Source organism: Chiloscyllium punctatum, chromosome 5 (assembly GCF_047496795.1).
Source record: "Chiloscyllium punctatum isolate Juve2018m chromosome 5, sChiPun1.3, whole genome shotgun sequence".
In the NCBI taxonomy this organism is placed as follows: Eukaryota; Metazoa; Chordata; class Chondrichthyes; order Orectolobiformes; family Hemiscylliidae; genus Chiloscyllium; species Chiloscyllium punctatum.
The window spans coordinates 42,856,347-42,872,441 of NC_092743.1; the positions used below are offsets into that span (position 1 = coordinate 42,856,347).

General features: G+C 52.5%; 11 non-coding genes across 11 annotated transcripts; 6 read left to right on the forward strand and 5 right to left on the reverse strand.

Annotated features, from left to right (window-relative positions):
* The first annotated feature begins 2,037 nt into the window (after window positions 1-2,037).
* Window positions 2,038-2,110, forward strand: trnam-cau (transfer RNA methionine (anticodon CAU)). Its single transcript has one exon. It is a non-coding gene; the product is annotated as a tRNA-Met (tRNA).
* A 281-nt stretch (window positions 2,111-2,391) lies between these two features.
* trnaa-agc (transfer RNA alanine (anticodon AGC)) lies at window positions 2,392-2,464 on the reverse strand. Its single transcript has one exon. It is a non-coding gene; the product is annotated as a tRNA-Ala (tRNA).
* A 2,105-nt stretch (window positions 2,465-4,569) lies between these two features.
* On the forward strand, window positions 4,570-4,642 carry trnam-cau (transfer RNA methionine (anticodon CAU)). Its single transcript has one exon. It is a non-coding gene; the product is annotated as a tRNA-Met (tRNA).
* A 2,459-nt stretch (window positions 4,643-7,101) lies between these two features.
* trnam-cau (transfer RNA methionine (anticodon CAU)) lies at window positions 7,102-7,174 on the forward strand. The gene has a single exon. It is a non-coding gene; the product is annotated as a tRNA-Met (tRNA).
* Window positions 7,175-7,455: 281 nt separating this feature from the next.
* On the reverse strand, window positions 7,456-7,528 carry trnaa-agc (transfer RNA alanine (anticodon AGC)). Its single transcript has one exon. It is a non-coding gene; the product is annotated as a tRNA-Ala (tRNA).
* A 2,105-nt stretch (window positions 7,529-9,633) lies between these two features.
* trnam-cau (transfer RNA methionine (anticodon CAU)) lies at window positions 9,634-9,706 on the forward strand. The gene has a single exon. It is a non-coding gene; the product is annotated as a tRNA-Met (tRNA).
* Window positions 9,707-9,987: 281 nt separating this feature from the next.
* trnaa-agc (transfer RNA alanine (anticodon AGC)) lies at window positions 9,988-10,060 on the reverse strand. Its single transcript has one exon. It is a non-coding gene; the product is annotated as a tRNA-Ala (tRNA).
* A 2,105-nt stretch (window positions 10,061-12,165) lies between these two features.
* Window positions 12,166-12,238, forward strand: trnam-cau (transfer RNA methionine (anticodon CAU)). Its single transcript has one exon. It is a non-coding gene; the product is annotated as a tRNA-Met (tRNA).
* A 281-nt stretch (window positions 12,239-12,519) lies between these two features.
* On the reverse strand, window positions 12,520-12,592 carry trnaa-agc (transfer RNA alanine (anticodon AGC)). The gene has a single exon. It is a non-coding gene; the product is annotated as a tRNA-Ala (tRNA).
* A 2,105-nt stretch (window positions 12,593-14,697) lies between these two features.
* On the forward strand, window positions 14,698-14,770 carry trnam-cau (transfer RNA methionine (anticodon CAU)). Its single transcript has one exon. It is a non-coding gene; the product is annotated as a tRNA-Met (tRNA).
* A 281-nt stretch (window positions 14,771-15,051) lies between these two features.
* Window positions 15,052-15,124, reverse strand: trnaa-agc (transfer RNA alanine (anticodon AGC)). Its single transcript has one exon. It is a non-coding gene; the product is annotated as a tRNA-Ala (tRNA).
* Window positions 15,125-16,095: the final 971 nt, after the last annotated feature.

The window sequence follows — 16,095 nt, forward strand, 5'->3', positions numbered from 1 at the left end:
TCTCGAGATTGCACGCTGTATTCAACCGAACAACGCGACGCGACTATCGACACATCCGAGCAGCAGCAGCAGCACGTGCGCGAAGTCTTCTGGAAAACACAGTGCCGCCGAAAGAATCGCCGGCGAGACGCTCTGAGATTCCAGAATCCAAACGAACCGATCGGCGCCAGCAGTCACAACAAGTGTGAGGTAGCACTCGAGAGCGCTGTCTGACTGATTGGAGACTTGCGACACGTTCAAGTGAGTGCTGACTGACTGCGTGGATGTTGTGTTCCTCCAGAGGGCTCCCTGCTGCTCGTGGTTTGCAACTGCAGACGTCACAGCACACCAACAGGCAGACTTCTCTGAAGAAGAAGAAGGTGTATTTTGGAGAAAGAGAACACTTGGGGCTGTTACCAGACGAAAAAAGAGGGCTTCTCCTTCATCCTCGTGAGCTGCAGCCCTGCGGTCAGGTTCCGCAAAGTGCTGCTTTCAGATACACGCCAAGCAGGCCGAGATGCAAAGAGCAACCGCCACTCGTCTGAAGCAGCACCCGCGAGCCCTGTCTGACCGGTAGGGCCTTTCCTAAGTGCTGACCTGCTCGGATGCGTTGCTGTTCAACTTGTGCAACTGTGGAAGTGGCACACCCCGTGCAGGCCAGATTTCATGAAGAGGAAACGAAGAGAAGTCCACAGGCAGTTTTCCGACAGGAATGGAAGACTCCTTCGTCCGGACGTTGACATAGTAAGTTGTCATCGAGCAGTTTAGAGCGCCGCTTCGCGGGAAAACTTTGCTTGAAAGGAGTCATAGAGTCATAGAGATGTACGTCACGGAAAGAGACCCTTCGGTCGGACCTTTCCGACCAGATATCCCATCCCAATCTAGTCGTACCTGCCGGCACCCGGGCCATATCCCTCCAAACCCTTCCTATTCATATAGCCACCCAGATGCCTTTTAAATATTGCAATTGCACTCGCCTCCGCCACTTCCTCTGGCAGCTCATTCCATACACGTACCACCCTCTGTGTGAAAAAGGTGCCCCTTAGTTCTCTTTCATATCTTTTCCCTCTCACCCTAAACCTCTGCCCTCTAGTGCTGGTCTCCCGCACCCCAGGGAAAAGACTTTCTCTCTTTATCCGATCTATACGCCTCATGATTTTATATCAACCATACAAATATCTCAGCAAGGGGCCCAGCAATCACTTCCTTAGCTTCCCCCAGACCTGATCAGGTCCTGGGCATTGATCCACTTGTACGCGCTTCAAGGCATCCAGCATTCCTCCTCTGCAATGTGGACAATTTTCAAGATGTCACCATCCATTTCCCTATATTCTATACTTCTCCCTACATTCTATCCTTTTCCACAGTAAACACTGATGCAAAATACTCGTTTAGTATCGGCCCAGCCTCTCCTGCGGCTCGACACAAAGGCCGCTGTGCTGATCCTCGAGGGGCCCTATTCTCTCCCTAGTCACCCTTTTGTCCTTATAATGTATTTGCAAAAACCCTTTGGATTTTCCTTAACTCTATCTGCCAAAGCTATCTCAGGTCCCCTTTTTACCCTCCTGATTTCCCTACTGTCTTTACACTCTTGTACGGATTCACTCGATCTATCCTGTCTATACCTGACAAGTGCTTCCTTCTTTTCCTTAAGCAAACCCTCATTTTCTTAGGCTCTTTGGTAAACGGAAGCACCTCCCTTCTTGCCTGCATGGAGTGCTGAGCAAAGGATCTTAGTGCGCTGTGACGTGGCTCTCCAGTAGCGGAGCCATCGAGACAAAGAAGTGAAAGGCTTTGCCGAATGTTGCCTGCCAAGCGCAAGACATACCGGGCTTTGCCGAGCTCCTGACGCCACGGCTCTGCGGTACCGCGAGTGGGCCGTGTCTCTGCACGGGCCAGAGCCCAGCATGTAACGGGCGACGTGCGTGATTGTGGATTGAAAGCCGATATCCTGGCCTCACTGGAGCTGCAGCTTTCTGACGAGGGTTGCTCTGTGGCTCGCGGCACCTTGAAAACCGGCCTATTTGGGCACGCGGTATGAGCCTCGGCTGTCGGCTGGCCTTCTTAGCGCAGTAGGCAGCGCGTCAGTCTCATAATCTGAAGGTCCTGAATTCAATCCTCAGAGAGGGCAAGACTGTGGCCTTTGTCACCGGACGTGTTTTCTTTCTCTCCGCGGGCAATAATAATTGCTTTGGACGGCTTCACGCCTGATTTGAACTGACCACACCAGAGCAAACGCGTTGCTGGAAGGTTTAACATCTGGGCGACACGTGCTCAACTTTTTTTTCTGCACAGCATTTTGTGAACTCACCATCGTGCTATCTGTGCAGCAGCAAAGACTGGAGCCACACGCAGGGTTCACGCGAGGGTCACACTGCTTGCGTCTCAAGCGTGTCCCCAGGAAAAGCACTGTGGAGAATGTGGGCATCGATCCCACTACCTCTCGCATGCTAAGCGAGCGCTCTACCATTTGAGCTAATTCCCCTACAATGTGCACTAGCTTAGCCCCCATGGTGCTTCGGAACGATGAGCTGAGAGCAGCAGGCGATTTCCTCTCGAGATTGCACGCTGTATTCAACCGAACAACGCGACGCGACTATCGACACATCCGAGCAGCAGCAGCAGCACGTGCGCGAAGTCTTCTGGAAAACACAGTGCCGCCGAAAGAATCGCCGGCGAGACGCTCTGAGATTCCAGAATCCAAACGAACCGATCGGCGCCAGCAGTCACAACAAGTGTGAGGTAGCACTCGAGAGCGCTGTCTGACTGATTGGAGACTTGCGACACGTTCAAGTGAGTGCTGACTGACTGCGTGGATGTTGTGTTCCTCCAGAGGGCTCCCTGCTGCTCGTGGTTTGCAACTGCAGACGTCACAGCACACCAACAGGCAGACTTCTCTGAAGAAGAAGAAGGTGTATTTTGGAGAAAGAGAACACTTGGGGCTGTTACCAGACGAAAAAAGAGGGCTTCTCCTTCATCCTCGTGAGCTGCAGCCCTGCGGTCAGGTTCCGCAAAGTGCTGCTTTCAGATACACGCCAAGCAGGCCGAGATGCAAAGAGCAACCGCCACTCGTCTGAAGCAGCACCCGCGAGCCCTGTCTGACCGGTAGGGCCTTTCCTAAGTGCTGACCTGCTCGGATGCGGTGCTGTTCAACTTGTGCAACTGTGGAAGTGGCACACCCCGTGCAGGCCAGATTTCATGAAGAGGAAACGAAGAGAAGTCCACAGGCAGTTTTCCGACAGGAATGGAAGACTCCTTCGTCCGGACGTTGACATAGTAAGTTGTCATCGAGCAGTTTAGAGCGCCGCTTCGCGGGAAAACTTTGCTTGAAAGGAGTCATAGAGTCATAGAGATGTACGTCACGGAAAGAGACCCTTCGGTCGGACCTTTCCGACCAGATATCCCATCCCAATCTAGTCGTACCTGCCGGCACCCGGGCCATATCCCTCCAAACCCTTCCTATTCATATAGCCGCCCAGATGCCTTTTAAATATTGCAATTGCACTCGCCTCCGCCACTTCCTCTGGCAGCTCATTCCATACACGTACCACCCTCTGTGTGAAAAAGGTGCCCCTTAGTTCTCTTTCATATCTTTTCCCTCTCACCCTAAACCTCTGCCCTCTAGTGCTGGTCTCCCGCACCCCAGGGAAAAGACTTTCTCTCTTTATCCGATCTATACGCCTCATGATTTTATATCAACCATACAAATATCTCAGCAAGGGGCCCAGCAATCACTTCCTTAGCTTCCCCCAGACCTGATCAGGTCCTGGGCATTGATCCACTTGTACGCGCTTCAAGGCATCCAGCATTCCTCCTCTGCAATGTGGACAATTTTCAAGATGTCACCATCCATTTCCCTATATTCTATACTTCTCCCTACATTCTATCCTTTTCCACAGTAAACACTGATGCAAAATACTCGTTTAGTATCGGCCCAGCCTCTCCTGCGGCTCGACACAAAGGCCGCTGTGCTGATCCTCGAGGGGCCCTATTCTCTCCCTAGTCACCCTTTTGTCCTTATAATGTATTTGCAAAAACCCTTTGGATTTTCCTTAACTCTATCTGCCAAAGCTATCTCAGGTCCCCTTTTTACCCTCCTGATTTCCCTACTGTCTTTACACTCTTGTACGGATTCACTCGATCTATCCTGTCTATACCTGACAAGTGCTTCCTTCTTTTCCTTAAGCAAACCCTCATTTTCTTAGGCTCTTTGGTAAACGGAAGCACCTCCCTTCTTGCCTGCATGGAGTGCTGAGCAAAGGATCTTAGTGCGCTGTGACGTGGCTCTCCAGTAGCGGAGCCATCGAGACAAAGAAGTGAAAGGCTTTGCCGAATGTTGCCTGCCAAGCGCAAGACATACCGGGCTTTGCCGAGCTCCTGACGCCACGGCTCTGCGGTACCGCGAGTGGGCCGTGTCTCTGCACGGGCCAGAGCCCAGCATGTAACGGGCGACGTGCGTGATTGTGGATTGAAAGCCGATATCCTGGCCTCACTGGAGCTGCAGCTTTCTGACGAGGGTTGCTCTGTGGCTCGCGGCACCTTGAAAACCGGCCTATTTGGGCACGCGGTATGAGCCTCGGCTGTCGGCTGGCCTTCTTAGCGCAGTAGGCAGCGCGTCAGTCTCATAATCTGAAGGTCCTGAATTCAATCCTCAGAGAGGGCAAGACTGTGGCCTTTGTCACCGGACGTGTTTTCTTTCTCTCCGCGGGCAATAATAATTGCTTTGGACGGCTTCACGCCTGATTTGAACTGACCACACCAGAGCAAACGCGTTGCTGGAAGGTTTAACATCTGGGCGACACGTGCTCAACTTTTTTTTCTGCACAGCATTTTGTGAACTCACCATCGTGCTATCTGTGCAGCAGCAAAGACTGGAGCCACACGCAGGGTTCACGCGAGGGTCACACTGCTTGCGTCTCAAGCGTGTCCCCAGGAAAAGCACTGTGGAGAATGTGGGCATCGATCCCACTACCTCGCGCATGCTAAGCGAGCGCTCTACCATTTGAGCTAATTCCCCTACAACGTGCACTAGCTTAGCCCCCATGGTGCTTCGGAACGATGAGCTGAGAGCAGCAGGCGATTTCCTCTCGAGATTGCACGCTGTATTCAACCGAACAACGCGACGCGACTATCGACACATCCGAGCAGCAGCAGCAGCACGTGCGCGAAGTCTTCTGGAAAACACAGTGCCGCCGAAAGAATCGCCGGCGAGACGCTCTGAGATTCCAGAATCCAAACGAACCGATCGGCGCCAGCAGTCACAACAAGTGTGAGGTAGCACTCGAGAGCGCTGTCTGACTGATTGGAGACTTGCGACACGTTCAAGTGAGTGCTGACTGACTGCGTGGATGTTGTGTTCCTCCAGAGGGCTCCCTGCTGCTCGTGGTTTGCAACTGCAGACGTCACAGCACACCAACAGGCAGACTTCTCTGAAGAAGAAGAAGGTGTATTTTGGAGAAAGAGAACACTTGGGGCTGTTACCAGACGAAAAAAGAGGGCTTCTCCTTCATCCTCGTGAGCTGCAGCCCTGCGGTCAGGTTCCGCAAAGTGCTGCTTTCAGATACACGCCAAGCAGGCCGAGATGCAAAGAGCAACCGCCACTCGTCTGAAGCAGCACCCGCGAGCCCTGTCTGACCGGTAGGGCCTTTCCTAAGTGCTGACCTGCTCGGATGCGTTGCTGTTCAACTTGTGCAACTGTGGAAGTGGCACACCCCGTGCAGGCCAGATTTCATGAAGAGGAAACGAAGAGAAGTCCACAGGCAGTTTTCCGACAGGAATGGAAGACTCCTTCGTCCGGACGTTGACATAGTAAGTTGTCATCGAGCAGTTTAGAGCGCCGCTTCGCGGGAAAACTTTGCTTGAAAGGAGTCATAGAGTCATAGAGATGTACGTCACGGAAAGAGACCCTTCGGTCGGACCTTTCCGACCAGATATCCCATCCCAATCTAGTCGTACCTGCCGGCACGCGGGCCATATCCCTCCAAACCCTTCCTATTCATATAGCCACCCAGATGCCTTTTAAATATTGCAATTGCACTCGCCTCCGCCACTTCCTCTGGCAGCTCATTCCATACACGTACCACCCTCTGTGTGAAAAAGGTGCCCCTTAGTTCTCTTTCATATCTTTTCCCTCTCACCCTAAACCTCTGCCCTCTAGTGCTGGTCTCCCGCACCCCAGGGAAAAGACTTTCTCTCTTTATCCGATCTATACGCCTCATGATTTTATATCAACCATACAAATATCTCAGCAAGGGGCCCAGCAATCACTTCCTTAGCTTCCCCCAGACCTGATCAGGTCCTGGGCATTGATCCACTTGTACGCGCTTCAAGGCATCCAGCATTCCTCCTCTGCAATGTGGACAATTTTCAAGATGTCACCATCCATTTCCCTATATTCTATACTTCTCCCTACATTCTATCCTTTTCCACAGTAAACACTGATGCAAAATACTCGTTTAGTATCGGCCCAGCCTCTCCTGCGGCTCGACACAAAGGCCGCTGTGCTGATCCTCGAGGGGCCCTATTCTCTCCCTAGTCACCCTTTTGTCCTTATAATGTATTTGCAAAAACCCTTTGGATTTTCCTTAACTCTATCTGCCAAAGCTATCTCAGGTCCCCTTTTTACCCTCCTGATTTCCCTACTGTCTTTACACTCTTGTACGGATTCACTCGATCTATCCTGTCTATACCTGACAAGTGCTTCCTTCTTTTCCTTAAGCAAACCCTCATTTTCTTAGGCTCTTTGGTAAACGGAAGCACCTCCCTTCTTGCCTGCATGGAGTGCTGAGCAAAGGATCTTAGTGCGCTGTGACGTGGCTCTCCAGTAGCGGAGCCATCGAGACAAAGAAGTGAAAGGCTTTGCCGAATGTTGCCTGCCAAGCGCAAGACATACCGGGCTTTGCCGAGCTCCTGACGCCACGGCTCTGCGGTACCGCGAGTGGGCCGTGTCTCTGCACGGGCCAGAGCCCAGCATGTAACGGGCGACGTGCGTGATTGTGGATTGAAAGCCGATATCCTGGCCTCACTGGAGCTGCAGCTTTCTGACGAGGGTTGCTCTGTGGCTCGCGGCACCTTGAAAACCGGCCTATTTGGGCACGCGGTATGAGCCTCGGCTGTCGGCTGGCCTTCTTAGCGCAGTAGGCAGCGCGTCAGTCTCATAATCTGAAGGTCCTGAATTCAATCCTCAGAGAGGGCAAGACTGTGGCCTTTGTCACCGGACGTGTTTTCTTTCTCTCCGCGGGCAATAATAATTGCTTTGGACGGCTTCACGCCTGATTTGAACTGACCACACCAGAGCAAACGCGTTGCTGGAAGGTTTAACATCTGGGCGACACGTGCTCAACTTTTTTTTCTGCACAGCATTTTGTGAACTCACCATCGTGCTATCTGTGCAGCAGCAAAGACTGGAGCCACACGCAGGGTTCACGCGAGGGTCACACTGCTTGCGTCTCAAGCGTGTCCCCAGGAAAAGCACTGTGGAGAATGTGGGCATCGATCCCACTACCTCTCGCATGCTAAGCGAGCGCTCTACCATTTGAGCTAATTCCCCTACAATGTGCACTAGCTTAGCCCCCATGGTGCTTCGGAACGATGAGCTGAGAGCAGCAGGCGATTTCCTCTCGAGATTGCACGCTGTATTCAACCGAACAACGCGACGCGACTATCGACACATCCGAGCAGCAGCAGCAGCACGTGCGCGAAGTCTTCTGGAAAACACAGTGCCGCCGAAAGAATCGCCGGCGAGACGCTCTGAGATTCCAGAATCCAAACGAACCGATCGGCGCCAGCAGTCACAACAAGTGTGAGGTAGCACTCGAGAGCGCTGTCTGACTGATTGGAGACTTGCGACACGTTCAAGTGAGTGCTGACTGACTGCGTGGATGTTGTGTTCCTCCAGAGGGCTCCCTGCTGCTCGTGGTTTGCAACTGCAGACGTCACAGCACACCAACAGGCAGACTTCTCTGAAGAAGAAGAAGGTGTATTTTGGAGAAAGAGAACACTTGGGGCTGTTACCAGACGAAAAAAGAGGGCTTCTCCTTCATCCTCGTGAGCTGCAGCCCTGCGGTCAGGTTCCGCAAAGTGTTGCTTTCAGATACACGCCAAGCAGGCCGAGATGCAAAGAGCAACCGCCACTCGTCTGAAGCAGCACCCGCGAGCCCTGTCTGACCGGTAGGGCCTTTCCTAAGTGCTGACCTGCTCGGATGCGGTGCTGTTCAACTTGTGCAACTGTGGAAGTGGCACACCCCGTGCAGGCCAGATTTCATGAAGAGGAAACGAAGAGAAGTCCACAGGCAGTTTTCCGACAGGAATGGAAGACTCCTTCGTCCGGACGTTGACATAGTAAGTTGTCATCGAGCAGTTTAGAGCGCCGCTTCGCGGGAAAACTTTGCTTGAAAGGAGTCATAGAGTCATAGAGATGTACGTCACGGAAAGAGACCCTTCGGTCGGACCTTTCCGACCAGATATCCCATCCCAATCTAGTCGTACCTGCCGGCACCCGGGCCATATCCCTCCAAACCCTTCCTATTCATATAGCCGCCCAGATGCCTTTTAAATATTGCAATTGCACTCGCCTCCGCCACTTCCTCTGGCAGCTCATTCCATACACGTACCACCCTCTGTGTGAAAAAGGTGCCCCTTAGTTCTCTTTCATATCTTTTCCCTCTCACCCTAAACCTCTGCCCTCTAGTGCTGGTCTCCCGCACCCCAGGGAAAAGACTTTCTCTCTTTATCCGATCTATACGCCTCATGATTTTATATCAACCATACAAATATCTCAGCAAGGGGCCCAGCAATCACTTCCTTAGCTTCCCCCAGACCTGATCAGGTCCTGGGCATTGATCCACTTGTACGCGCTTCAAGGCATCCAGCATTCCTCCTCTGCAATGTGGACAATTTTCAAGATGTCACCATCCATTTCCCTATATTCTATACTTCTCCCTACATTCTATCCTTTTCCACAGTAAACACTGATGCAAAATACTCGTTTAGTATCGGCCCAGCCTCTCCTGCGGCTCGACACAAAGGCCGCTGTGCTGATCCTCGAGGGGCCCTATTCTCTCCCTAGTCACCCTTTTGTCCTTATAATGTATTTGCAAAAACCCTTTGGATTTTCCTTAACTCTATCTGCCAAAGCTATCTCAGGTCCCCTTTTTACCCTCCTGATTTCCCTACTGTCTTTACACTCTTGTACGGATTCACTCGATCTATCCTGTCTATACCTGACAAGTGCTTCCTTCTTTTCCTTAAGCAAACCCTCATTTTCTTAGGCTCTTTGGTAAACGGAAGCACCTCCCTTCTTGCCTGCATGGAGTGCTGAGCAAAGGATCTTAGTGCGCTGTGACGTGGCTCTCCAGTAGCGGAGCCATCGAGACAAAGAAGTGAAAGGCTTTGCCGAATGTTGCCTGCCAAGCGCAAGACATACCGGGCTTTGCCGAGCTCCTGACGCCACGGCTCTGCGGTACCGCGAGTGGGCCGTGTCTCTGCACGGGCCAGAGCCCAGCATGTAACGGGCGACGTGCGTGATTGTGGATTGAAAGCCGATATCCTGGCCTCACTGGAGCTGCAGCTTTCTGACGAGGGTTGCTCTGTGGCTCGCGGCACCTTGAAAACCGGCCTATTTGGGCACGCGGTATGAGCCTCGGCTGTCGGCTGGCCTTCTTAGCGCAGTAGGCAGCGCGTCAGTCTCATAATCTGAAGGTCCTGAATTCAATCCTCAGAGAGGGCAAGACTGTGGCCTTTGTCACCGGACGTGTTTTCTTTCTCTCCGCGGGCAATAATAATTGCTTTGGACGGCTTCACGCCTGATTTGAACTGACCACACCAGAGCAAACGCGTTGCTGGAAGGTTTAACATCTGGGCGACACGTGCTCAACTTTTTTTTCTGCACAGCATTTTGTGAACTCACCATCGTGCTATCTGTGCAGCAGCAAAGACTGGAGCCACACGCAGGGTTCACGCGAGGGTCACACTGCTTGCGTCTCAAGCGTGTCCCCAGGAAAAGCACTGTGGAGAATGTGGGCATCGATCCCACTACCTCTCGCATGCTAAGCGAGCGCTCTACCATTTGAGCTAATTCCCCTACAACGTGCACTAGCTTAGCCCCCATGGTGCTTCGGAACGATGAGCTGAGAGCAGCAGGCGATTTCCTCTCGAGATTGCACGCTGTATTCAACCGAACAACGCGACGCGACTATCGACACATCCGAGCAGCAGCAGCAGCACGTGCGCGAAGTCTTCTGGAAAACACAGTGCCGCCGAAAGAATCGCCGGCGAGACGCTCTGAGATTCCAGAATCCAAACGAACCGATCGGCGCCAGCAGTCACAACAAGTGTGAGGTAGCACTCGAGAGCGCTGTCTGACTGATTGGAGACTTGCGACACGTTCAAGTGAGTGCTGACTGACTGCGTGGATGTTGTGTTCCTCCAGAGGGCTCCCTGCTGCTCGTGGTTTGCAACTGCAGACGTCACAGCACACCAACAGGCAGACTTCTCTGAAGAAGAAGAAGGTGTATTTTGGAGAAAGAGAACACTTGGGGCTGTTACCAGACGAAAAAAGAGGGCTTCTCCTTCATCCTCGTGAGCTGCAGCCCTGCGGTCAGGTTCCGCAAAGTGCTGCTTTCAGATACACGCCAAGCAGGCCGAGATGCAAAGAGCAACCGCCACTCGTCTGAAGCAGCACCCGCGAGCCCTGTCTGACCGGTAGGGCCTTTCCTAAGTGCTGACCTGCTCGGATGCGTTGCTGTTCAACTTGTGCAACTGTGGAAGTGGCACACCCCGTGCAGGCCAGATTTCATGAAGAGGAAACGAAGAGAAGTCCACAGGCAGTTTTCCGACAGGAATGGAAGACTCCTTCGTCCGGACGTTGACATAGTAAGTTGTCATCGAGCAGTTTAGAGCGCCGCTTCGCGGGAAAACTTTGCTTGAAAGGAGTCATAGAGTCATAGAGATGTACGTCACGGAAAGAGACCCTTCGGTCGGACCTTTCCGACCAGATATCCCATCCCAATCTAGTCGTACCTGCCGGCACGCGGGCCATATCCCTCCAAACCCTTCCTATTCATATAGCCACCCAGATGCCTTTTAAATATTGCAATTGCACTCGCCTCCGCCACTTCCTCTGGCAGCTCATTCCATACACGTACCACCCTCTGTGTGAAAAAGGTGCCCCTTAGTTCTCTTTCATATCTTTTCCCTCTCACCCTAAACCTCTGCCCTCTAGTGCTGGTCTCCCGCACCCCAGGGAAAAGACTTTCTCTCTTTATCCGATCTATACGCCTCATGATTTTATATCAACCATACAAATATCTCAGCAAGGGGCCCAGCAATCACTTCCTTAGCTTCCCCCAGACCTGATCAGGTCCTGGGCATTGATCCACTTGTACGCGCTTCAAGGCATCCAGCATTCCTCCTCTGCAATGTGGACAATTTTCAAGATGTCACCATCCATTTCCCTATATTCTATACTTCTCCCTACATTCTATCCTTTTCCACAGTAAACACTGATGCAAAATACTCGTTTAGTATCGGCCCAGCCTCTCCTGCGGCTCGACACAAAGGCCGCTGTGCTGATCCTCGAGGGGCCCTATTCTCTCCCTAGTCACCCTTTTGTCCTTATAATGTATTTGCAAAAACCCTTTGGATTTTCCTTAACTCTATCTGCCAAAGCTATCTCAGGTCCCCTTTTTACCCTCCTGATTTCCCTACTGTCTTTACACTCTTGTACGGATTCACTCGATCTATCCTGTCTATACCTGACAAGTGCTTCCTTCTTTTCCTTAAGCAAACCCTCATTTTCTTAGGCTCTTTGGTAAACGGAAGCACCTCCCTTCTTGCCTGCATGGAGTGCTGAGCAAAGGATCTTAGTGCGCTGTGACGTGGCTCTCCAGTAGCGGAGCCATCGAGACAAAGAAGTGAAAGGCTTTGCCGAATGTTGCCTGCCAAGCGCAAGACATACCGGGCTTTGCCGAGCTCCTGACGCCACGGCTCTGCGGTACCGCGAGTGGGCCGTGTCTCTGCACGGGCCAGAGCCCAGCATGTAACGGGCGACGTGCGTGATTGTGGATTGAAAGCCGATATCCTGGCCTCACTGGAGCTGCAGCTTTCTGACGAGGGTTGCTCTGTGGCTCGCGGCACCTTGAAAACCGGCCTATTTGGGCACGCGGTATGAGCCTCGGCTGTCGGCTGGCCTTCTTAGCGCAGTAGGCAGCGCGTCAGTCTCATAATCTGAAGGTCCTGAATTCAATCCTCAGAGAGGGCAAGACTGTGGCCTTTGTCACCGGACGTGTTTTCTTTCTCTCCGCGGGCAATAATAATTGCTTTGGACGGCTTCACGCCTGATTTGAACTGACCACACCAGAGCAAACGCGTTGCTGGAAGGTTTAACATCTGGGCGACACGTGCTCAACTTTTTTTTCTGCACAGCATTTTGTGAACTCACCATCGTGCTATCTGTGCAGCAGCAAAGACTGGAGCCACACGCAGGGTTCACGCGAGGGTCACACTGCTTGCGTCTCAAGCGTGTCCCCAGGAAAAGCACTGTGGAGAATGTGGGCATCGATCCCACTACCTCTCGCATGCTAAGCGAGCGCTCTACCATTTGAGCTAATTCCCCTACAATGTGCACTAGCTTAGCCCCCATGGTGCTTCGGAACGATGAGCTGAGAGCAGCAGGCGATTTCCTCTCGAGATTGCACGCTGTATTCAACCGAACAACGCGACGCGACTATCGACACATCCGAGCAGCAGCAGCAGCACGTGCGCGAAGTCTTCTGGAAAACACAGTGCCGCCGAAAGAATCGCCGGCGAGACGCTCTGAGATTCCAGAATCCAAACGAACCGATCGGCGCCAGCAGTCACAACAAGTGTGAGGTAGCACTCGAGAGCGCTGTCTGACTGATTGGAGACTTGCGACACGTTCAAGTGAGTGCTGACTGACTGCGTGGATGTTGTGTTCCTCCAGAGGGCTCCCTGCTGCTCGTGGTTTGCAACTGCAGACGTCACAGCACACCAACAGGCAGACTTCTCTGAAGAAGAAGAAGGTGTATTTTGGAGAAAGAGAACACTTGGGGCTGTTACCAGACGAAAAAAGAGGGCTTCTCCTTCATCCTCGTGAGCTGCAGCCCTGCGGTCAGGTTCCGCAAAGTGCTGCTTTCAGATACACGCCAAGCAGGCCGAGATGCAAAGAGCAACCGCCACTCGTCTGAAGCAGCACCCGCGAGCCCTGTCTGACCGGTAGGGCCTTTCCTAAGTGCTGACCTGCTCGGATGCGTTGCTGTTCAACTTGTGCAACTGTGGAAGTGGCACACCCCGTGCAGGCCAGATTTCATGAAGAGGAAACGAAGAGAAGTCCACAGGCAGTTTTCCGACAGGAATGGAAGACTCCTTCGTCCGGACGTTGACATAGTAAGTTGTCATCGAGCAGTTTAGAGCGCCGCTTCGCGGGAAAACTTTGCTTGAAAGGAGTCATAGAGTCATAGAGATGTACGTCACGGAAAGAGACCCTTCGGTCGGACCTTTCCGACCAGATATCCCATCCCAATCTAGTCGTACCTGCCGGCACGCGGGCCATATCCCTCCAAACCCTTCCTATTCATATAGCCACCCAGATGCCTTTTAAATATTGCAATTGCACTCGCCTCCGCCACTTCCTCTGGCAGCTCATTCCATACACGTACCACCCTCTGTGTGAAAAAGGTGCCCCTTAGTTCTCTTTCATATCTTTTCCCTCTCACCCTAAACCTCTGCCCTCTAGTGCTGGTCTCCCGCACCCCAGGGAAAAGACTTTCTCTCTTTATCCGATCTATACGCCTCATGATTTTATATCAACCATACAAATATCTCAGCAAGGGGCCCAGCAATCACTTCCTTAGCTTCCCCCAGACCTGATCAGGTCCTGGGCATTGATCCACTTGTACGCGCTTCAAGGCATCCAGCATTCCTCCTCTGCAATGTGGACAATTTTCAAGATGTCACCATCCATTTCCCTATATTCTATACTTCTCCCTACATTCTATCCTTTTCCACAGTAAACACTGATGCAAAATACTCGTTTAGTATCGGCCCAGCCTCTCCTGCGGCTCGACACAAAGGCCGCTGTGCTGATCCTCGAGGGGCCCTATTCTCTCCCTAGTCACCCTTTTGTCCTTATAATGTATTTGCAAAAACCCTTTGGATTTTCCTTAACTCTATCTGCCAAAGCTATCTCAGGTCCCCTTTTTACCCTCCTGATTTCCCTACTGTCTTTACACTCTTGTACGGATTCACTCGATCTATCCTGTCTATACCTGACAAGTGCTTCCTTCTTTTCCTTAAGCAAACCCTCATTTTCTTAGGCTCTTTGGTAAACGGAAGCACCTCCCTTCTTGCCTGCATGGAGTGCTGAGCAAAGGATCTTAGTGCGCTGTGACGTGGCTCTCCAGTAGCGGAGCCATCGAGACAAAGAAGTGAAAGGCTTTGCCGAATGTTGCCTGCCAAGCGCAAGACATACCGGGCTTTGCCGAGCTCCTGACGCCACGGCTCTGCGGTACCGCGAGTGGGCCGTGTCTCTGCACGGGCCAGAGCCCAGCATGTAACGGGCGACGTGCGTGATTGTGGATTGAAAGCCGATATCCTGGCCTCACTGGAGCTGCAGCTTTCTGACGAGGGTTGCTCTGTGGCTCGCGGCACCTTGAAAACCGGCCTATTTGGGCACGCGGTATGAGCCTCGGCTGTCGGCTGGCCTTCTTAGCGCAGTAGGCAGCGCGTCAGTCTCATAATCTGAAGGTCCTGAATTCAATCCTCAGAGAGGGCAAGACTGTGGCCTTTGTCACCGGACGTGTTTTCTTTCTCTCCGCGGGCAATAATAATTGCTTTGGACGGCTTCACGCCTGATTTGAACTGACCACACCAGAGCAAACGCGTTGCTGGAAGGTTTAACATCTGGGCGACACGTGCTCAACTTTTTTTTCTGCACAGCATTTTGTGAACTCACCATCGTGCTATCTGTGCAGCAGCAAAGACTGGAGCCACACGCAGGGTTCACGCGAGGGTCACACTGCTTGCGTCTCAAGCGTGTCCCCAGGAAAAGCACTGTGGAGAATGTGGGCATCGATCCCACTACCTCTCGCATGCTAAGCGAGCGCTCTACCATTTGAGCTAATTCCCCTACAACGTGCACTAGCTTAGCCCCCATGGTGCTTCGGAACGATGAGCTGAGAGCAGCAGGCGATTTCCTCTCGAGATTGCACGCTGTATTCAACCGAACAACGCGACGCGACTATCGACACATCCGAGCAGCAGCAGCAGCACGTGCGCGAAGTCTTCTGGAAAACACAGTGCCGCCGAAAGAATCGCCGGCGAGACGCTCTGAGATTCCAGAATCCAAACGAACCGATCGGCGCCAGCAGTCACAACAAGTGTGAGGTAGCACTCGAGAGCGCTGTCTGACTGATTGGAGACTTGCGACACGTTCAAGTGAGTGCTGACTGACTGCGTGGATGTTGTGTTCCTCCAGAGGGCTCCCTGCTGCTCGTGGTTTGCAACTGCAGACGTCACAGCACACCAACAGGCAGACTTCTCTGAAGAAGAAGAAGGTGTATTTTGGAGAAAGAGAACACTTGGGGCTGTTACCAGACGAAAAAAGAGGGCTTCTCCTTCATCCTCGTGAGCTGCAGCCCTGCGGTCAGGTTCCGCAAAGTGCTGCTTTCAGATACACGCCAAGCAGGCCGAGATGCAAAGAGCAACCGCCACTCGTCTGAAGCAGCACCCGCGAGCCCTGTCTGACCGGTAGGGCCTTTCCTAAGTGCTGACCTGCTCGGATGCGTTGCTGTTCAACTTGTGCAACTGTGGAAGTGGCACACCCCGTGCAGGCCAGATTTCATGAAGAGGAAACGAAGAGAAGTCCACAGGCAGTTTTCCGACAGGAATGGAAGACTCCTTCGTCCGGACGTTGACATAGTAAGTTGTCATCGAGCAGTTTAGAGCGCCGCTTCGCGGGAAAACTTTGCTTGAAAGGAGTCATAGAGTCATAGAGATGTACGTCACGGAAAGAGACCCTTCGGTCGGACCTTTCCGACCAGATATCCCATCCCAATCTAGTCGTACCTGCCGGCACGCGGGCCATATCCCTCCAAACCC